The 23,260-nt window shown below is 41.9% G+C and overlaps 1 pseudogene; it reads right to left on the bottom strand.

Annotated features, from left to right (window-relative positions):
- Positions 1-17,230: 17,230 nt before the first annotated feature.
- On the bottom strand, positions 17,231-19,616 carry LOC128129358 (60S ribosomal protein L5, mitochondrial-like; annotated as a pseudogene).
- Between the last annotated feature and the right edge of the window lie 3,644 nt (positions 19,617-23,260).

Below are 23,260 nucleotides of genomic sequence, written 5' to 3'. Positions count from 1 at the left end.
ATCTAAAACTTCAGGCAATCTGCATCCGACTCGCCGAGTCGTATGAACAACTCGACGAGTTGTTCTTCGAGCTAAGAAGATTGCCTTGGACTCGCCGAGTTGTATGAACAACTCGCCGAGTCCCTCCATTACTGAGTCTGACCTCAAAATCGCTGAGTCCACTCTACAACTCACTGGCTTCCACTCGTCATCACTCAAAAGGGGAAAAACGGGGACTCGCGACTCGACTCGCCGAGTCGCTTGCATGCAGCAACTCAAAACTCGATTCTGCTTGAATCCAGTGTATAAAACTTATAGATCTGGACTCCCTTAACTCGATTAGCACGTAAAGGTTCTATCTTTACGTGCCCATAAGCATCCATGAAGCTAAAATGGCTCAAAAAGCATAATAAAGGCTAGATCTAGGGTTTTCATGCAAGGTAACTACAAAAAGGCAATAGATCTGGGCTCTACAACTCCTAAATGAACAGATCTAAGAATATCTCGACATAATAGGGTATCCGTACAATCATAAGGCTTGAGGAAAGCATCAAACTAGATCTAGAAGAGTTCTAATGGAGGTTAAAAGCATAAAACAGGAGGGAATCCGAAGAATACCTCAAAGAACTCTGATTTGACCTTGGATCTTTGTTCTACACCTCTTCTCCTTGCTCCTTTCTTCTTCTCCTTCTTCAAGCCTTCAAAATTTAACACAAGAACACTTAGATCACTCATATATGGATTAGGGTTTTCTCACAGCTTTCTGAGGGTGAAGGAGGCGAGATTGGGGGCTATAAGGTGGTTTAAATAGTGAACAACCCGGGGATTTAGGGTTTCTTCCAGGCAGGCAGACTCGCCGAGTCCCGAATATGGACTCGCCGAGTCGCCGACTAACACGTGCTCGAAATCCCATCCCTACTCGGCGAGTCAGGCTATGAACTCGCCGAGTCCCTCTTGCAAACTTCTAATTAAATACTATGGAATCATCGTATTGGAAACGGGTCGTTACACTGGGAGTTGGTCTCCCCTTCGGTCCTCTCGACCGGATGTTGGGGACTATTTCACCTCTACTACTACCACATAACACATACCACATAGTCTATCTAGCATGGCTGGGCATGACCGCCCCTTCGGCCCTATCGACCGGTAATCTGGGGACTATCTCCCCCTACTGTCACTCGCACATAGCATCATATCATACTAGCACATAAACATATCACAGGTAGTAGCAACCCTAGATGAATATCACAGAGACAATCATCTATCATACAACTCCTACTGGTGGGCCGGCATTGTGGCCGTAGACCCACCACTACTGGAAGGTAACTCACCTCGTAGTAGCCGCTGATCTGCGTGGGAACTGTCTGTCTGCTGCTACTGCTGCTCCGGAAATCCTCCGGCTGAAATTTCCACCCAACACTCAGTCAAATACTGCTAATCGACCTTAGGGTAAAATGACCATTTACCCCTAACCAAGCCAAGAGTCAAAGTCAAAGTCAACTTCTAGTTGACCCGACTCGCCGAGTCCCTATCCATTCGATTGACCATAATCCCATCTCTACTCGTCGAGTTAGGCATTGACTCGACGAGTTTTCCTTCTAAACTGATGTCCAGTAGTCCTTCATCCTACTCGCCGAGTTGTTTGAACAACTCGTCGAGTTCATCTTCATCCGAAGAACACTCTATGTTGAGACTCGTCGGGTTGTATGAACAACTCACCAAGTCTATTCTTGAGGCAAGAAGATTGCCTTGGACTCGCCGAGTTATGGCATTGACTCGCCGAGTTCCTCCATGGGTGAGTCTGGCTTCCGACTCACTGAGTCACCCCCCATGACTCACGACTCCACTCAGCAAACACGAAAAGGGGGAAAACTCGAGGACTCGCGAATCGACTCGCCGAGTCTATCTCATGCAATTACTATATAGTCGATTTTTCTTGAATCCAGCTCATGCCATACATAGATCTGGGTTCTTAGGGCTTGATTAACACGTAAAGTTTCCAACTTTACGTGTAAATAAACACCAATGATGGTTTTAGGGCTCAAAATGCACTAAAAGAGTAGATCTAGGGCTTTCATGCAATATGGCTCCATAAAGGCAGTAGATCCGAGCTCCTGGAGCTCAATCATGCCTAGATCTAAAGGTTAATCAACTTATCACAAACCCTAATTCATAATCAAGTTTGGAAATGGCTCAATAAGGACTTTAATGGAGCTCTAAGGGACTCTTAGCATGCAAACAGAAGGAAACTGATTTATACCTCAAGGAATCTCTGAAATAACACCAAGATGTCTGGCCTCCTTCTTCTCCTCTTGATCTACTCTCCTTTTTCTCTCCAAATCTTCAAGAAATCACACCAAATCACTTCAATCTCACAAGGAACGAGGTTAGGACGATATAGGGAGCTTTGAGGGTGAAGGGGGCGAGCTTGGGGCGCTTATGATGGTTTAAATAGGGTGCAAACCCTTGAAATTAGGGTTTCATCAGACAGCGGGGACTCGCCGAGTCCAGAATATGGACTCGCCGAGTCGCCAACTTAAACGTGCTCAATATCCCGGCTCTACTCGGCGAGTCGGGCCTACAACTCGCCGAGTCCAAGGCTAAAATGCAAAATACTTAGATAAATTTTACGTACCAGTAACCAGGTGCTACAGGTACCCATACCCAGAAACCAAAATATACAATGTATATTTTTTGATGATAGGTTGACGCACCCATTAAACTTCAACTGATAAAGCTCGAAAATTTCAAAGAACCTCAACTATTGACAATGAACAAACTAACCAACGATCGAAAATGCATTTACATCTAATACAATGAACCAATACACTACTAAACCAAAACCCATGTGGAACTAAACATACCGAATTCTAAAGCTCATTTACCAATCAATAACTACCCAACCTAGACTATGGATAACAATCTATAAAATGAGCTGATAAATCCCTCATGTAACATCCCGACTCCTGGGTATTTCTTTTATTTATTTATTTATTTGGGATTTCATGAGTGACTCGACGAGTTATGAGCCTAACTCGTCGAGTAGAGTCTGATTTGGTCACGTGGGTTTAATGACCGACTCGACGAGTCAGAGAGCTGACTCGCCAAGTAAGCGCTTTGAGGTGAAACCCTAAATCCCTGGGGTTGGGGACTATTTAAGAGAACTTATTTCCTCATTTCTGCCTCACCAGCTGCCCAACACCCATGAGTGAAACCCTAAACGTGTGTATTGAGCTAAGAGAGTTATAAAGCTAATCTTTGAGTATTCTAGTGCATCTTTTGAGGAGAATAGGAGATTACCCAGAAAGGAACGAGGAGGAACTTTTGGATCTAGTGCTATATCAACCAAGAGCTTCCGTGGAAGGTAAAAAGCCTACACCTTTCTCATCTTATGGGTTAGATCTCGTGATTATGGAAGATTAAGGATTTTACCACCTTTTATTGGGTCATTGAGTGCATTGAGTCTATCAGGAGGTCTAGACTTCAGATATGGACCTTGTGAGGTCCATAGAGTCCAAAGGTTCCAGCTTTATGCAGCCATATGAGAGTATTTGTACTTAAACACCCTTTTTAGAGTTGTATTGGCATTTTGGAGCAAAATATGCCATGCAAGAACGTAAAGATCAAAGCTTTACGTGACATTCGAGCCTTGGGAGCCTAGATCTAGACTGTGGAGTAGTAGATCTTCCTTGAAACGTCTGAATGAGAATTCAGACTGAAGGGAATCGCCGAGTCAACGAGCTGAATCGACGAGTCGGCTAGGGTTTTCCCCGATGAGTCTGAACATAGGTAACTCGGCGAGTTGACGGGACAACTCGACGAGTTGAGTCGGGTGCTCGCGAGGTTCTGAAGGAACAAGGGGGACTCGGCGAGTCACATAGATGAACTCGACGATTCAGGTCAACACGGACAGTTGACTCGAGCGTTGACTTTTGTTGACTTTAGTGTTTGATCAAGGTAGTGAGTATGGGGACCGTGGAGGGGTAAAATGGTCTTTTACCCATTCCGTGAGTTTGAGAGAGAGATTTACCTAGTTTATTTTAAGTCATGATTTAGTGTTGATTAGAGATTAATATCTTATGTGTTAGGCGGAGTCTAGTTCGAGATTCGTGTATGAGATTATTACTTACTTGATTATGAGGTGAGTCCTCTCACTATACTTACCATGAGTGGTATCTATGTGCGACCGGTGGGTCTTATGTGTTATATTGAGTATTTTGATATATCCTGCATTATGTCTTTGTGACTTATGCTGAGTATTATTATTATGAGCTTGTTGAGTTAGGACCGGAGGGTTCACCCGAGTTGTGGGACCGGAGGGTCCCTATTTAGACACATTGAACGAAGGGTCGTATTGAGTTATCCTCGAGTGGCTAATGTGACGTGTGTAGTATTTTGGGGAACTCACTAAGCTTCATGCTTACCGTGTTATGTGTTTCAGGTACTTCTCAGGATCACGGGAAGACACCGTCTTGATTGTACACACACTTGAGTTGGAGATATGTTTTTGGAGGATCCTGGATTTGTGTTATAAACAGTTTTGGAACATGTGTTTTGATAACTTGATGTTTGTGGAATTTGTGGTTTTGAAATGAGATAATTGGGTTTTTAAATGAAAAATGTTGTTTGAAAATTTACGGTGTTACACCTCAACAACTAATACTCAACTTAAGCGCCCCAAACGCCTCTTGATTTATTTATCAACACACCCAAAAGGAACCACTGGCTACAACGAACTCCTTGTCTAATAGCTTCTTTCCGCAAAGACAACTCATGTATTCCTAAGCACGTAGATCTGATGGCAACTTGCTTTGCACCCCCGACTTGAATAAATTTTGAACCAAAGTCTCGCATACCTGAACTGCAGATCCATATGACCCATTCTTTTAAAACCATAAACTTGAACAGATCTATGATCATCCAAGAAGAACACCCAATTATCCCCCACTTAGGGTTCGAACTACCACCAACTAACATCGCAAACGGACAAACTCAAACCGAATCAACCAATACATAGCATTCTTGATCCTTGGAATGTATAACACAACGCAAGATAATCTTCATATAAAGACCAAGCAAACTCAAAGAGATTATGTATCTCAGATGAAGACCTTGAAAACTTCCCAATCATAACCACCTCTAACATCAAGAATCCCATGCAGATGCACAATCAATAATTCTGACAGTCCATTCATAACACCAACTTTCTATCTAGAAACACATGGACTACCACACTCCTCGCCTGCAGATTCCCCAACCAACAATTCATCATGAGAATCATTTATAAATACAAGAGGCATCATTCTCATAGTCAGGATACATTAAAGAAAATAAAGTTATCATTCCCGATCCACTTCCCCTGATCACCTAAAACAATCAACTAGCACCTGACTTCACTATATCTAAAGAAAGTAGACCCTTGATATCATCTCAAGGAAACCATACCACAAGAATCGTCCTGTGTATTCCCACACTGCCATACTTGCCGCCTAAAATAACAACCATCTAGCCCCATGTTGGGTCTACATCCCAACTCTAGAAATCACATGTCTACTCTCACTTTCCTCCGAACATGGAAAGGTGGAAGAACATAACCCCCATCAAAGATATTGGCATCCTACTCCATCTTTCAATCACATATAACTATTCTCAACTATGTACACACTGCTAATTTTCCTAGATTCTCCTTTTAGGATCTCTCTTTCGAAAATGCTCACACAAACATATTCTAACATTCTTCTTAGGCTGTCCTAGGGTTTCCTTCCCACCATTCTCCGCCATTAGCTGCAGAAGAGATTCCCTCCAATACCTTCTAACTACCTCATGAATACAATCATATGTCAAGGCACTAGATAATTCTTCAAATTCAAAGCATCACACTACAACGGTTGGACTCACACACGAGTTGCACAATAGATTTAAACCTAACCTTCTAAAATTATATAATACCTGCAACACATAAACTAACATATTCGCTTAAAAGATAGTTGATATTATTAGAGGTATCTATAAGCACAAATCAAGTAGCATTCAATCATTGAGTAATCTAAACCAGTGCCTCACCTAAACAGACCATTCTATCCAAAAATCTGAAATCCATACTAACATGTAGTTCCAAAATCTCAATCGATAAACATATAAATGCATCTCTCTTAGCATTCTATCATGCAAATCCTGAGCAGATCCATAGCCCTAATCTAGCATGGAATTCTCATATACTTATACCAAAACATTAAACATAACACATGTATGAGTATTTTCGGAAGTACTTACTTGAGCTCGACTGGTTACATGCATCACACCCCTTTTTCTTCAAAACCTTTTTGGATAACTCTATTTTTAGAAGATTTTATTAACTCCTCAGTTTGAGTTCATACACACCTAGAGTGTGCCCAAATCCCTCAAACCAAGGCTCTGTTACCAACTTGAAATGTCTCAAAAAATTATGAGTAAAAATTTCATTTTAAATAAGTCAAAACTATTCATTCATTATTCCAAAAGACGATTATAATAAAAGTATTCTCAAAACAACAAAGTAAAATCATAAACAGTAAATGCGGAATAAATCTCCAGAGGATGCAGTGCGGTTAAGTCAGACCCTTCCTTTTGAAACGAAAAGTACCTGAAAACATTTTAAACATAAAGCATAAGCACAAAGCTTAGTGAGTTCCCCATAATACCATATACCATACAACAACAGGCGCTGGCCAATGCGTATAACGAGCCTCGCCCTAACTCACATAATGGGCCCCACCCAATAAGTATAACAGGCCCTGCCCTAAGTTGCATAACAGGCCCCACCTAAGATACAAAACATGCAAATATCGCACAGACAACTAGCATCCTACAAACATACTCCAGTGGGCCGGTATTGGTGCCTTCGACCCACGAGTACAGTGAATAGACTCACCCGAACTACTCATATAAAGTACTAGAACCTTCCTTTAAAATGTCACTCTAGTTACTTAAGTAAAAATGTGAAATATATGCTAATCCATGAAAACACACATCATTTCTTTAGTAAGTCGTTAGTGGAGCGTGTGTGGTTAACCGACGTACCAATGTGTGACTATAAAGTCGAAATAATGGAACAAATCGAAAATTATCCTTGTTGAAGAAGCATGCGTGGTTTATCGACATGTCAATTTGAGATGACAAATGAGATCGAGGTTGTAACATCCATAAAATTCATGAAAAATTTAAACTTTTAAAGCCAATCCACAAATCATTATTGTTAACAATTTAGTTTTCAAAACATTTTTAATATCAAAGTTTTCCCAAAATCATAAATCAAAACACAAGGAGGTGTATGATCACGCCTTCGCCTTCCCGCGATCATCAGAGGTACCTAAAACATAACCCAAAACTGCAAACACAAAAACTTAGTGAGTTCCCCCCCCCCCCCCCCCAAAGTACCAACACAACACATAATCAAAATAATACCAACAAACAACATGCATACAAAGCCTTCAGTCTGACTGCACCGGCCTACAATCTATCTTGTATGCTCACAGAACCTTCATCATGACTGGTACGCCTCATCGGGACTTCATCCTATCTGGAACGTTCTTCGGGCCTTCGGCCGTATTGGTACGCCCTACTGGCCTATAGTCTATCTGGGACGCCCTAGGTCTCTTGGCCTTGAGCACATAGCAAGACCCCCTCAACCTAACGTACCATCACATATCAACATATACCATATCAAACCCTAGCTAGCATATATAGACAATCATACACATCTAATAGACCACTAAGCATAGAATCATCTTATATACCAGGATACATATCTAATAGATCACTACAACATACAAGAATGCGATAAACCAGGATACCAATCCAAAGGGGCAAGCTGAATTGGTGCCTTCAACCCAATACTATAGTGAGGAAGACTCACCTCACAGACTGAACATAACTGATGAAGTCCGACTTCGAATCTCAGCTCTTTAACCGATACCTATTTCCACCAAGTGACCAATTCCATCAAAATCCCAAAATACCTAAAATACCTTCAAGGTCAAACTTGGTCAAAGTCAAAGTCAACTGTGTCAACCTAGTCGAGTTAACTCAACAAGGCTAACCCATGTGAGTATGTGGGGCATACTCCAGAGGTATGCTTAGTGTACGTGAAGCCTCGTAGAAGACCACCATTGGGGCGGTTGACCAAGTACACGGGGCGTACTCCCATGTATGCAGTGCGTACCCTCGCAGCCACTAATCTCCATTTAGTGCTTAATGGCTTAAGCCCTTAAGCCTATATTTCAAATCCATGACCAAAACACACCCTACAGTGATAAAGTTTCCAACTTTATGACTTTACATGTCTAATAAGATCTTAACATATGGTCTTAATCCATTAAGACCTCATACAAGATGCATGGAGCAAATCTAACCAAAGGGACTTCATTTTTATAGCTAAGGAACCTTCATGGGGCATGAAAGGATAGCTCAAAATGACAAGAACAAACCATGCACAAGATGCGACCTTTGGGACAAGAAAAGTAACATAAAACACCCAAAAATGGGATCTACCAACCAAGACATCAAGGTATAGACTTTATACCTTCTTGAGCTTCTCAAGAAGGTAAAGATCCCATATCCACAAGCTTGCTTCCACTTCAAGGCTCCTTAATGCAATTTCTTCCTCCTTCAACACACCAAGAACAAACTCTTGAGCTTAAAACACACACTAAGAAGGATAGGGTTTTCAAAAATGTCTCAAAGGATATGGAGGCTGAAAATGTGAGGAGAAATGAGATATAATGTTCCTTAAATACCACTTAAACCCTAAAAAGTAGGGTTTCCTCCTGAAGATAGTACGTCCCGCGTACATAAGTGTACGCCCAGTGTAATAGGGCGCACCCTAGTATGCTTAGTGTACACACATGCACACATGGCGTACTCTTCCTGCCATAATTACGAAATTGCCACTAGGGATCAAAGCATAACTTTTTAGACTTAGGGACCAAAATGACATGAAATAGAATTATAAGGATGAATTTAGAAGTACCTGAACATTGGGATGTTACAATTCTCCCCCACTTGAACTAGACTTCGTCCTCGAAGTCTGTCAGAGTGAACAACTCATGATAATGCTCCTGCATCTCAGCCTTCGGCTCACAGGTCCACTCGGAGCCCCTACGGTGCTGCCATCGTACCTTTATGAAAGGTATTTATGTCACACCCCCAAACCAAGGATGGCGGAAACGTCCGGGGGTGGAGGACTTCATGTATAGTATCACAACAACGTGTATAATAGTGCTCAAAGTAAAATACAACCATCATAAATATAATTGAAAAAGTTACACCAAAGTATATGTTTACATGATTCAAATCAATTACATTATGATACAAAATGAGCTGTTTAATGATTTATCATCCCATCCTCAAAACGCTATTGATTTCCTGTTACACTAAATTCCTGAGAATACAAGTAGTTTTGAAAAGTGTCAACACAAAGGTTGGTGAGTTCATAAGCTTTTGATAGTAAGAGTTTGAAAATCGATCTTTGTAAAGAGATGTATGTTACCAAGAAAAATCCAATATTTTCCTTATAAAAGTTATGTGGTCCTAAATACCAGGACCGAAAATGAACAAGTATTTGTCATACTTAAAGATGTAAAAGTGGTTTCAAATTGGCGTAAAACCCTTTCTGATTTGAGAAAACTCCCGTAATGAATGGTGTGTAGTCTTAAATGCCAAGACTGAAAATATACAGCAATATTTGTAATTGATATAAAAAGTGATTTCAAATTCACATAAAACCCTTTTTGATATGAAGACGTACAAGTAATTTTCCATACTTAAAGTAATTTCAGTGAGTTAAATCGACATAAGTCGCTAATTTAAAGTTAGAACCCGTAAATCTTATGATTTGTTAATACCACATGTGAGCTATCATAACCATACTTGACTTAGACGACCTCGTAATTGCGACGTTCTTCAGGCGTCGCGAAACTAAAATGACACTTGTCACCACAAACCTGCCGGTCTAGCTGTTGCAAGCAACACATGTGTGGGTTTGTGAAACCCAATATAGATCTATACACAACTATCATGTTCTCCCTACAAGTGACTCTGGTTACAATTTACAGGACTTTTTGAATTGGTTACTTTGGAAGTAACCCGAAGCGAATGAATCACAAATTTATTCATTAACAGATTTACGTGAACTAAACTGAAAACCTTTGGTAAATAAGTTTGAGAAGTAAATGATACATAAACTATACCTATTATAGTTTATCCAAAACATTTGTAATGTATAAGAACTCTTTTATGAAAATGCATTAGTGTTTTGAATCCATAAACTATGCTCATTATAGCTTAATATACGTGTTCTAAATGAATGAATAATCTTATCATGAATGACTAAGTTTCAGTTTATGATGATAAACTAACAAGGAAACACATTCAATATTTAGAACTTATTGTTATACACTTTGCTCAACATAATACAAAGTGTTATGAAAGTTATATGTTGTTAACTAAATTTAACCTTTCTGCGCTGTTTTAGAAAAGTCATTGAAAAATCATACGAAGTCGAAAACTAAATCCGTAAATTCTGAGGGTTCCCAAAATGTTTCTAGTTTACTTATAATTTTATCATGATTTTTAATAACCTCCAACTTGGGTGAAAAGGTCCATAATCACAGACTGGTCCGGATTGGTGTTTGAAATGATGGGCAGTTTTGTAAAAATCACCATAAATTGTAGAAAAATCGTATGGAGATGTGAAAGTAGTAATTTTAAAGCTAAGAACTTGAACTATTTGCACCTAATACAGTTTTGAAAACTAAAATGTTTAAGTTGGCCAAAACAGTCCGTGAATGGAGTCCAACTTTTCTGATGAAAGCTGTTAGAAAAGTTTAGTTATGTTCTTGGTGTTTTAACTTGTATTCCCCCCCCCCCCTAAAAACTTGAGAAAACATGAAAATGTAGGGGTATGAACATTTCAGTAGATGGATGGTGGAGAAAAGAAGTGTTCAAGTCAAGAACACTTTGGAAGATCGCCTGAAGATTGGAAGATCTAACACCAATAGTATGGAGTTTGTGTAAGATATCTAAGAAAGAGTTATGTAATCTTCAACAGATATTGCTTTCAGGTTTTTACACTCTATCTCCGCTAAGGCTCAGGAGAATAAGTAGGGATGATCTACTATAATTTTTATTTGCAACGCTACCTGATTTTCCTGACTTAACGTTTTATCCAAGCAGAGATAGTTCACACTATATAGTTGTTTTTCCATCAAAAAAAGAGGATGTCTTGGTGTTCATGGCATTGAGTATCCATTTCTATCGTTTGACTTATGGTTATGTGCCCAAGGAGAATTACAGATTATTAGATAGGTTAGGTCTCTTTTATTCTGGTATTCAAAACATGGGTAAGGTGACTAGACTGTACCAGATTAACATGGATCCATCATTACAACTGATTCCTGAGAGTCTGGTTTTAGATGGTGTTAAGTCCTTTGTTGGGGCAGATTCGGTTTGTTATAAGCTGGTTAGTAGCTTTCTAAATCTCGAGACCTTTGATGAGGATGGTAGAAAGATATGCTTTGGTTGTATGCCAATTGTTGGAGAAATCACTAGGGTCTTATTCAATCTTACCTTAATGGAGTTCGACCGGCAGTTCAGCCATAAATATCCAGGGATTGCATTTGAAAGATTCATAGGTATGGTGTTTATAGCATGTACTGATGATCTAAGAATCGATGAATATCAAGTATTTGATATGATACAAGATCTCAGGCTGTCTTGTTCAATCGAGTATACAGAACCAGGGCTAGAGCCTCTCTATTGTCGCAATAGGATGGTTGCTCTGGACTATGAGGGTAAGGTTGTCGTGTACAATCCTACAGATTACTATCCTACAGATTATGGTTAGTAGGGAGGTTGACAACAATTTAAGATAGGGAAAAAACATGCCGGTGCATTTCCATAGTTTATTTACTAGCAGGAGAGAGGAAGAGTCGCTATCTATCTATCCATATACGTATCAACAAATGTGGATCGGTCGATTGCCCCTAACCAGCAGCGGCAAGGAGGAGAAGACTCTAGAGGTTTGTCCCAAGTCATGCGAACACTCGCTGTAATCATGCCCTACCCGATGACAACTCAAGATTGGCAAGCATGTCCATCCGACTACTCATGGAAGCTTTGAACTTCTCCATGCGAAGTGGGTCTCCTTCACTTTACTAGAAGTTTTTTGATGCACGAGGAATTCTCTGAGAAAGGATTGGTAAGTAAGCATTCAGTGTGATTGGGGATAGGTTGGCACTGAGAATCGTCCCTTACCAGTGCTATCAAGAATAAGGATCTTCTATGAGAAATCCATGAGAGTGACTGCCAACATGAATGAGTAGTACGATCAACTGTTCTTCTGAGAAGTGGGCAACTCATGGAGTTTAGGGATTGCATGCTTGGGATTACAACGAGATATCAGGACTTTTATGCAGTTCATTGAGTCTCCACTTTCTTGTACTAGCTGACTAAAGGCGAGCTACTTTTGAATTCTCTAATTAACTAAGCTCTATCCATAGATAGTGTTCCCCACTGTAAAGAAATGCTAGCCCATGAATGAGGATCTATTTCCTTGGAGTCTTTGCCTTTAATAGTTTATAATATGATCTTACCAATTTGAAAGCGAGCTAGCGAAGTACCTCTTAGGAAAGCAGGTTATAACAAGCCAGTTGAAAAGTATGCTCTTGGGCTGTTTCCCTAGGAAGGAATATTGATAAGAGCTGGTGTTTTTCCTGCAAGTTTGAATGCCATTAAGCATTCCCCAGTGCTTATGCACCATCTAAAAGTCTCAGCTCCCTGTATAGTAAAACTATTAAGGTTACTTCTTTAATAAGCTTTTTCAAATTGTATAATAGCTAACCAACCGCTTAAAGCGGACTGCAACTGTACTTATTAGCTTTCCTCCAGCGATACTACATATGGAATAGCTTCCCAGGCATTAGAGGATAAGCTTGACTTAGATTCAATTAATAGGGCATTTGCCCCGTCACTTGAATAAGCGGCAACCCCTTAGTGGCACAAGCCTCCTTTCCGGAGCTGTAAAGGAACTTCATTCCCATCTATTCGGCTCCTACCCGCTCCGACCAGGGGTTACCAATTCGTTATCAACGACTTTCTTACAAGAAAATGTTATATCATGGGCTTGAGGTATCACCGTATAGATTTCCCTGTTTGGTACACATAGCTTTTCCTATCTCTCTTTTTAGCATTCCTTCTCTATAGCCTGTGTCTATCTTCTGTCAATTCCTATTCTCTATCTGGTCTAATCGGCTAAGTCTTCTATCTCTTTCGATGTAGTCGATGTCGGACTAGGAAAGCCAGTAAGGTCAAGTGTATTGAAGTTCTACCAATTCACTTACTAAGGAGCGTAATGAGCAAAATCTAAGGAGCTATAGTGTTGTTTCAGTTTCAGCCTTAGATTCTTTCTTTTTAGCATTCCTTATTAATCCTTTTTTAGGGAGATGTTGAGACTTTCAGGCTAGTAACAAAGTACCTTTCTAGGTGTAAGGATGCAGGTAAGAGAATCAATCTTAGCTGCTGTACATGTAGTAGCAGCATCCAGTCTAGCCTTGGTCTAATTCCTACTTAAAGGAGGGGTCTTATTCACTGTATGCGCATTCCCTGTATTCTATGTCCGACTATTCCACCTGAACCATATTAGTCAAGGGAGTAGGGCAGTCTTAGTGAAATTACCCTGGGGAAGATCTTATTAGCTCCTATTGATTCTAGGTTATATGCCGACAATTCTATTGACAGCGTAGGATTTGACGATCGTAGTATGATTGATTCCCGACCGGGGAAGACTTCTTATATAATAGAAGGGAAAGCAAGCTAATTCCAATGATTCGAGATCTGGATAATGCATTGAGCAAAGCTGCTGAAATAGGACCGCTTGTCAGCCTACTCCTCCATTTATAGATTTCTATTCTATAATAGAAGAAATAAAGCCTCGAGCTATTAATTACTATGAGAGCTAAGCTACTCTTTTTGCTTAAGAAAGATGGTCATAAAACGAGATCTTTCATCAGCTAGGCCTGACCTGGTGACATACTCCAGATGAGTGGCCAATCCCTGGAAGATCCTGATTCTGATTCAGTAGTATGCCATATTGGAATGAAAGGAAAGTAAGCTGCTTCACGACCCTTTCACTTTATTAGCTTTTAGGCCATGCAGAAGGAGCTAGCTCGACCATTTACTGAGCTCTTTTCGAAATGGTAAGACTTTCCTGCTATATGAGAATGAACTCATTTCAAATGCTTCGCCTCTCTCCCATTGTTCCTTCCTCCTTCGTGCCCGATCCGGTCAGTAGGCGTCAGTGAAGTGAATGCTGTATGCTAAGAGGGGAAATGCCGACATCTAGCACATAGAAGAGCGGATTCGCTTCCTATTCCGATGAGATGTCAGTTCCTTTCGTGCAACCTGCTCTTGCATATGCCTCTTATTCCTCGTACAAAAAACCTATTTCATTGCCTGAATGGCACCGGCTCGATAAGGCAGATCTGTGGGAAGACGTCGAAGCGGGTCTAGAATCAATCCCATCCGCCCCGGGGGAAATAATAGGTCAATCAGGTTCATCCGTCTTGCCAATACTAGTAGTCTTAGAAGGAGTTGCAACCTAAAGGGCTATACTTGATCTTTCCTGTGATTCAATCGATTCCTAAGAACTTACCTCTCGCAAGGAACATCACTTTCGTATAGTTGAAAAACTCCCTTTTATTTCAAAATTGAATTCGTAACCACTGCTATCTCATGGAATAGGAATAAGCGCTGCTAGTCTTTCTTTTCTTTTACAGACTCCGAAATTGACTTCTTTCCAAAGGCTTGGCTAGCTGGAAGGCAAGAGCGCTATAAGAGGTCTTGAGGGTCGAAGGATGAAGGTCCGAGGCTACTGGTGGCCAAGCTTCTAAGTACTTAGCCAACGGATACGAATTCGAAAAAACGGTCAATCTCCGAAAGGCCTTTGCAGAGCTTTAGGGGGAATACTTTTGTGGTCTTTCACCTTCTTCCTTTTGACTGGCCAATATCTTTGAATCAGGGCTTTCGCTATTCCCACAGTCCCTTAGTCCCGTCTGTCTATCTCATATTCGTAGAAGAAGGAACTTGCTTAATGCCATGCCGGAAGTGTAATTAAGTAGGCGGTTGGTCGTATAAAAGTCTTTGAAGTAAGGTTCAATGCTTAGCGTTTAGTTAGGATATTTTTCATACGAGTATGCCCTTATCCCGTAAGCCTGCCATCGTTGGAAGCCCCTTCCATTCGGCCCAAGCTTTCTTTCGATTACGCCTGCTTCCTAAAAACCTTAGTTAGTCGTTTAGTCAAAGCCGTACGTATGCCCCTTTCGAATCGTTCTATCATTCGAAGTAGGAGCAGGGGTAGCGGGCAGAGAATGGTATAGCGAGTTCATGTGCTTGCAGTTGGTTTACTACCATCCCCCTAACCTTTAGTCTCTGTGAAGTGTCTCTCAGGTATTGGGAGAACATCATGCCCCTTAGCTTGCTTGTATCAGATCAAGGGGGGAGCTTACTTCACTTGTTTTCTTTAAGTAACATGCCAGGAAAGCAGCTGATAAAGAGCGCCATCACCTTACTTAAGAAAGGGCTTATGCGAAAGAGAGCATCGCTTACCCGAGAAGAGAATCCGCTTTCCTTGTTTTTTTGCTTATTCCTAGCCAGAGAAATGAAACTAATCTCGAGATCCAGAAACCTATCTATACGCCTAGCATTAAGCTAAAGAAATATCGTTAGCCCTACTACTTTTATTGAAAGGAAGAACTTAGGACTTTGGGACTTACCCTAGCATTCCAATTGAAACTCAAGGAGATGGAACTAAACTGGCAATTTTCCTCTTTCTAGGTGACTAGAGGGAATGCTACTACAGATACAGCAACTCGATCCCGAGAGAAAAGATTTGTGAGGTAAGGTCTATAGACTGTAAGGCTGAAGGCTTGAATGGAAGAGCACTCCTACTTACTTTTGGGATAAATCCTAGACACCTTTGACACCTGATCTCCGGTAGGACTCTTATATGATAGGCATTAGGGGATTTTAGGTTTTGGGGTTTCACTTGCAGACCCTGCATCCATAAGTCTCCTATCCTAAGTGTCTTTCTCTGCATGAATAAAGTTCTTCGACAGGACCATCCCGACCGAGGGCTAATCATAGATCTACTATGGTATTTTCTTCTTTTCTTGGTTCAAATCCTTTTCAGGAAGCATTATATTGAGTAACTCCAAGAGTAGAATCAGCAGCTCACCTCATGTTTTAGGAAGAAAATGAGGAATCACACGTAGACGGACCTGAGCATTCTCCTGCTCTACGGAGCTAGAGTTGGGGCTGCTTGACGCTCTTCTCCTTTCGAGTGAATTACTTATGCTCTGATGCCTTTGATCAAATGGAAGGATGGATGCCAGCCTTTAGCAACTTCGTTCGGTACATTCCTTCTACCCAGCTCTATAGATGAGAGACTACCAAACTTAGAAAGAGGGGTCCCTAGTATGTGATTGAGTCAAGTTGTCCAGTGCTTCTGCTGAGAGAAAGAGAGTCTATTGACTGGCCTACCTACGCCCGTACACATCCGCAGTTCTTCTCCCAGCGCTGTAATTTTTTTGAGCTAGATTCGGAAATTGAAATAGGCTAGAGCTCCCTGTCCTTTTTTCTAAGGCTTTTTTGATCGAACTAGGAATCATACATTAGCTGAATGACTCGACAACCAGGTATTTCACTAACATGCACATAAGCTACCTATATTCTATATAACATCCCATCTCGTTTCATTGCCCCTGCATCCCGAAAAGATAGACTTCCTACTAGATGTCATACTAACTTGCAAGCTGTCAGCCTAGAGGGGAGGGCTCATAAGTCAACTGGCAGAGGGTGAAGGTGTACACTGCTGGTAAACCCTCTCTCTTTCTTCTCTAGGATCGAAGCTCAACTTGAATGAAAAGGGCATAACTTCAAGCTTTTACCAGGTAATCATTCCTTCTTAGAAGAGTTTAAGCGCACTGGATCTCAAATCCTACACTGTCTCGCACAAAGATGTACTCCATCCAACTGAGCCAATAGAAGCGGTTAGAGCCGTTGGCTGATAATGGAGCAGGGAACAGTCATCACGAAAAGATATCGAACAGTGGAAATACCTATCGGAGCACACTTTAGTATGAGTACTTGTCGCGAACTGGATTCGAACCAGCACCTCTGGGAGCAAAAGACAGGCCCAGCGAACTACCATTCATTCTGATCGCGACTTTGTTTACCCGGTTCCCCTCGCGGCTAAAGGGTACATCCGGGGCCGGTCGCATGGACCTACTTACCTTGCTTGTAGACCAGCTGCAGAGCTAACCCTTGTTCTATTGGTTTGATGCTACCAAGACGATTTCTTTATGCCCATCAAAGGACCTCGAGATGCTAATCCACGAAAAACGAGACGAGAAATTCGAAAGAAAAGAACTGATATACGGAACGAGGGCGACCCGTGGAAATACATCGGTTTCTTACTAGTGCAAAGGAACTCTTTCTTGGCAACTTGGACAACTTCTAACGATGTTTGTCCCGCATATCACTAGATCGATCGGTATCTTTACAAATTTATAAAGCTTTCGTCTCAATTCATACTTAGCCGCGAGCAATCTACGTTTGTGATCTCGTATATTTTGCTTCTCCGACATCTTATTGACTTTCCCCCTCATCTTTTTGAAAAAAGCCGCTCCACGGTGGTAAAGTCTCATCTTATGTGTTGGCCGAAGTTACAATAGTGACATTGAACCCTCGAATATGTTCGAAGATCTCGAAATGATCTTCCAGTTCCGGGGAGAATTCGCAAAACTCCATTTCCATCAAGAATTGAATGGACTTTTCCCGTATTTCGACCGGAAAATCTAACAGAGACATTACTGCGGAGATTCTTACCAAAAAATGAGACATTCCATGCCCTCGGAGAGTGCTTTGCCGTGCTAGGTCACTGACATATCCTTTTTTGTCTTGATTTTTTCCCAAGAATGGATTGGATCGAAATGCCTTTCCTGTCGAAGCCCTTTGTGTCTGTATTAATTTCTGACCGCACGGAATCTCCATAGCCAATTTTCCATTTTTTTATTATGAAATCAGAGGGTGCTGCCTTTGGTACTACTCTTATTTTACACGATCCAGGAACTTCCATAACGTTGGCGTGATTCGGTTTGAGCAACGGATCCTGACGTGATACATCTTCGTAATGAAAATTGAGTGTAAACATTCTTTTTTTTTCTTTCCCAGTATCGATAGATAGAGCACTGTGAACTATCTGCTTCAAAAAAGATAGTTGTAAAAACATCAGAGCAATATATCGTAGTGTAGAACAGATTTTCAGTAATGGGGATCACATTAGTAGGAATATAGGCCAGTCTCCAGCTTCTATCCTTTTCATTTTTGTAGTGAAAGCAATAACAATAGGATTTCAATGATCTTCTTTACTTAGGTTTTATACTGACATATCAATTTGTTTTCTGCTAGCATATCATCCGCAAAGACATTCCTCAAGCATAGAATATCAGGATTTGAGCCCTTGAACTGACTTTTCGAACCCTTACATTCTAGAAAGCCTGATGGCATTGATTCAGCCATCATTGAACAGCTTTGAACCAGTCTGACATTCGATGAAGACCGAGCCAGACATTGGATGCTGCCCTAGCTGCAAGAACTCAATTAGCCTTGAATATCATATGATGAGACGTTCTGACTGCATCAAAAAATACTAGAAGAAAAAAACCAACACACTCCGCCAGCATCAACCTAAGTGTGGAAGGCGCCATTACCCTGGACCCAGCAGTTCTTAGACGACCACCTCCATCCTTGAGAGGATTCCCAGCATATCCGGGAACTCTCGATGGAGACAGGCATTGAATTAGAGCCAACTCGGCCAAATTCGTGGATTTTCTATGGAGAAGCAGTGGTTCATGGATGAATTTCAGGCCACACCCATGTGACATACTTCCATTTACGCGAGGAGTATTTTCTATATAAAAAATCCCATGTCCGATAGTGCCTTTACCCTAGTCAGAATAAGAAAAAAGGATCCCTCTAGTATAATCACTAGAGACAGGCGCTAGTTATTCTCACGGCTGAGTATATTTATCTACGACATTTGGCGTAAGATTCTACTCTTTTCAATGACAAATTGTCTATGCTACTTGAAAGGGAGAACCTGTGGCTGGATTGAATCCAATGCCCCGCAAACCTAAGGGTTCCTCCCTCATAGCACAGTCCTATGGCTTCTTAGAGAAGGGTAAAGGCACTCATAGCAAGATGAAAAACAGCAAACAGAAGACTCTAATCACTGGAAGGAAGCTAGGCAGGAGCCATTCAAAGCTTCGAGTTACCTCAGCTTGAGAGCGCTAGATAGAAGGAGTTCAAATGCATTCGATCCCCTATATAGATCCAGACGAGAAGACGCAAAGATGCTCTTATCATCTGTACTGCCTTTTGCATCTTCCTTGAAGGTTCTAGCAGACGAAGACGGAAGACATTGATCTAGTTATCTTTGTCTCTATCCTCTTTCTAAAGATAGATAAGCAAGGTTTTTCTCACTACTGGCAAGAAGCCTTAAGAGAAGAAGCTCTTTCTAGTGGAAGAGGCTGGGCAAGCACATCAAAGGCTGGGTTTTTAGTAGTTCGGGGTAGCTAGAGAACTTTTATCTGACTAGGAGCAGCTAAGCCCCTACCTATATAGTCAAGAGGGATGGAGCCCCGAAAGAAGTAAGGCTAGTCGATTTCCAAGATTTTAGTAGCTCAGGAAAGGTTCCCGAGATTGGAGTGGGTCTATTAGCACTGGGACAGACCAGTTAGAAGAATCCTTATGAGGCTCAAAGATCTTGAAAAAAAAAAGAACGAGTGAGGACGTGTCCAATCTGAACCAAGCTCAAAGCTAAAAAAGAATAAGGAAACACACTCTTTGTCGGAACAAGGAAGAACTGTTGACGTCAAACCAGCTTTTCCGCTCTTTCCCTCTCTTCATTAGGGATTAGGGTGGTGTGCTCTTCTGAGTGGGTGTGTGTTGTGCCAGAAGGCATGCGTATAGTATAGAAAGATTCTCATCCAAGGACACCGGAATAAGGGTTTAATGACCTAAGTCTGGCTGCTAGAGATGAATCGATGTACTTACCTTACCAGCCTCATACATCTTCCCTGGTCCCTGCTCATTGCAAGGAGGAACGAAGGACTTTTGATGCTGTCCCAGAGCCGGCTTGGAGGGATCCCGATATCGATATGCTCTGCCGGAATATACAGATAAAATATGGATCGGATCATGGCCCGGATACACTCGTCCCTTCTTTCTCCGTCTAGATGCCCAGAGAGGATGAAACAAAAAAGGTTGAGATTCGCCGTTCATTGTCTCGGTTCGGCTCAGACTGGTCTGACTTCGGGGTTGGGAGAGATCGGAAATAAGCTGCCGTAGGCTTGGATGGAGCTATTTATGGTGAAGAGGAATGAGATGAAATGGTTCCGCATGGTTGTTCCGCACTTTAGTCTAATTCAGTTCCGTCAGGGGTTCTTTCGTTAGTTCGATGCAGATTCGTAACCATTGGTTCCAGGGAAAGAGGGATCACTAGCGGAGGTAGGCTCGCACTTAGATGTTCAATACCCGCTGTGCCCCAACCAAATTCAGGTGAATGAGCTGGTCGTTGCTTGGTTTTCCCCATCCTATGAGTCAAGCTTGGAGGGGATCTACCCATTGAAGATGCAGCTTCTCCGGATGGTGGTTCTTCCCCGCTAGAATGGGATTTGTCGGTGCCAGGTGGAATCCTTTGATTGAAGGTCAGGAAAGGAATACAATTGAGGTGTGGATTCAAGTAGTTAGTTCGCACTAGCTCGTACCACCTTGAATTGCAGTCGGCCTTGAAGGCTAGTAACTAGGATCAAGGACTAGGAAGGGAAGCTCTTCTTGTCCAACCGGTCGGGTTGCAGGACTGGTTGTTAGCGGAGAAGCCCAGGGAGAAAGATAGCTTATTAGAGCATTGGAGGTCGACGGATTCGTCTATCAGGCAATCTATCCTTAGCCTAAAGGCCCGTTAAAGCTCTAAGGTGCAGTGTGACCGGAGCGGTTGTAGAGTTTTGAAATGGGATTAGAGGCGACGCCTGAGTATGAGGAGATCGCACTGGATATGGCTACTCTTTACGGCAAAGGGGGCATTGCCCATAAGATAAGATAAGACTGCCTAGGACTTCCTATTATTGCTTCTAAGTGAAAGGTTGCCAGCAACAATATACTGAAGGCATTCAGACTCATTACCTTTCTTAGGTCTCATTGAGACTCCCTTTTAGAAAGAGAAATGAACAAGAACTTAACTCATCCGGAAACGTGATTCTATATCCTGTAAGCATCTGACAAGATCAAAAACCCTTTATCCTCTCGACGAGTGTCAGCTCCTTCCAGGTATGCTGGTTGGCTAGTGTTATGAAATAAAGAAGTCAAAGTAGAGCAAGTCCCACCTACCAGGTTAGCGGAGAGTGACTCACCTACCTGTTCTGAAGGAGGACTTACACGAGTAGTGGAAAGTACGATGCTAGGCGTGGAAGAGCTTTTTGTATGCCTTCTGAGATAAGAGCCTTCACAGCGGAGGTGAAAGCAAGATAGAATCGGGCTTGATTCCCCTTCTATGGGACAGTAGACAGGCTAGCTACTGGTGAGAAGCGATCTATCAATCCCTTCTCTTTAGGGCTTGGTATTGGAAAAGACCTCCTCTCAGAATTCTTCATGCGGCTATGGCAGATAACGGGCACTCTCAATCCAATAAGAAAAGTTCTAAAGCTCTTCGCCATACCTCTATCTCCAACAGACATTCATTATGGCAAGGCGTACTGATTCGATCACTTCCTGTAAAGACTTTCCTGTTCTTATGAAAGACAGCCGTATGTTAGGAAGAATTCAATCTCAAGCTCAAGACTTTACAAGGGGAAGGTAGCTGGTAAGCCCTTTTAGTCGATCTAGGCATAACACTTTCACCACTCTTAGGCAAGCGACTAAAGCAAGCCGAAATGTGCCGTTCATTCTAGTAGCTTAGACCTTTGTTGAGCCTCCTTACCTTAGAAGGACAGTCAAAAGCCGGTGCGTTGGTTAACGGCTTCCGAAGTGACTAATCGTAGCCAACTTATTCAAGATCTATACTTTCTCTTATTAGAAAGAATATGTATATTATTGCGGAGATGAAAGAAGTAGACGAAAAACTAGAGATGAGAGAAGCGAGCCCTGAAAGAGAAGGAGAGGAAGGAAACTAAGGGCTAACCCGACACCAACCCAATAGAGCTAGCCAGCAAGCTCAGGCTAAGAGATGGGTCAATCTCCATGCCCTTATCTTCTTCAAGCCCTTAAGGCTAAGAAGTCAACTAGCGGTCTAGGAAGGCTAAGAAGGCAACTAGCTGCTTAGCCGAACTCCTCACCTGGGGTGACGATATTCTGATTCAAGCTCTGAACCAAAGCTAATTCTTTTCTTCCTTTAAGCGTCAAACTTCAGATTTGAAGGCCTTTCCACTGCAAAAAAAACACTTGAATTAGATCTACGAAATGATCGACTCAAATAGATGGTCATCATAAGCTCTATCTTTTCCTCCTCTTCCAGTTGTATTAATCAAAAGGCCATCATGGACCAAGATCCAAAGGGATCAATCTTTTACACCGATGTATCGTACTCTCTCGACCAGGTCATCATAAGAAAAGACTGCAAAATCTTTCCGAAGTGTTATAAAGAGGGAAGGCGCGCTACAACTAACATAACAGCCTCTTCCTTGCCCCCCTAAGAATCCAAGGGTGACCTTTGGATGTTGTCGTGACGCTTTGGTTACGAAGGTTATCGGGGTCTAGGTTTATGGATGGATTCCGTAATCGAAAGTCCCTCCAACTCAATCAATATCAACAACATGTCGTGACCGGTTAGGCTTGGTTGATTTTGTCAGAAAAGAAAGTAGGTTTCGGGGGTTCATTGATTAGTACACCCCCGGTGCTGGTAAGGTCGGGACCGTGGTCGTACGTCTCCGGTTTGCCGGCCTATCTTCTTTCTGAGATTGACCAGCCAGCTGGGTTGGTTTGGCTATTCTTTTCTATTGAAAAGGAGTCAGCTGTCTGCGCGAGTCATCTTCTTCTAGGCTCCGCTGGACGACACGGCATTCTCGTTTCAATAAATAGATGTCGGCCGTACTTGTGATGGTTCCCAAGGATCCAATATGACTACTTCACTTAGGTCTACGTTTCCACGATATTTTTCTATGGAAGCGGGCGGGCTGTTAGAAGTTCGGCCCGC

This window comes from Lactuca sativa, chromosome 9, assembly GCF_002870075.4.
Source record: "Lactuca sativa cultivar Salinas chromosome 9, Lsat_Salinas_v11, whole genome shotgun sequence".
In the NCBI taxonomy this organism is placed as follows: Eukaryota; Viridiplantae; Streptophyta; class Magnoliopsida; order Asterales; family Asteraceae; genus Lactuca; species Lactuca sativa.
Note: the sequence above shows the minus strand (reverse complement) of the source record. Positions and strands in the feature narration are given on the sequence as shown.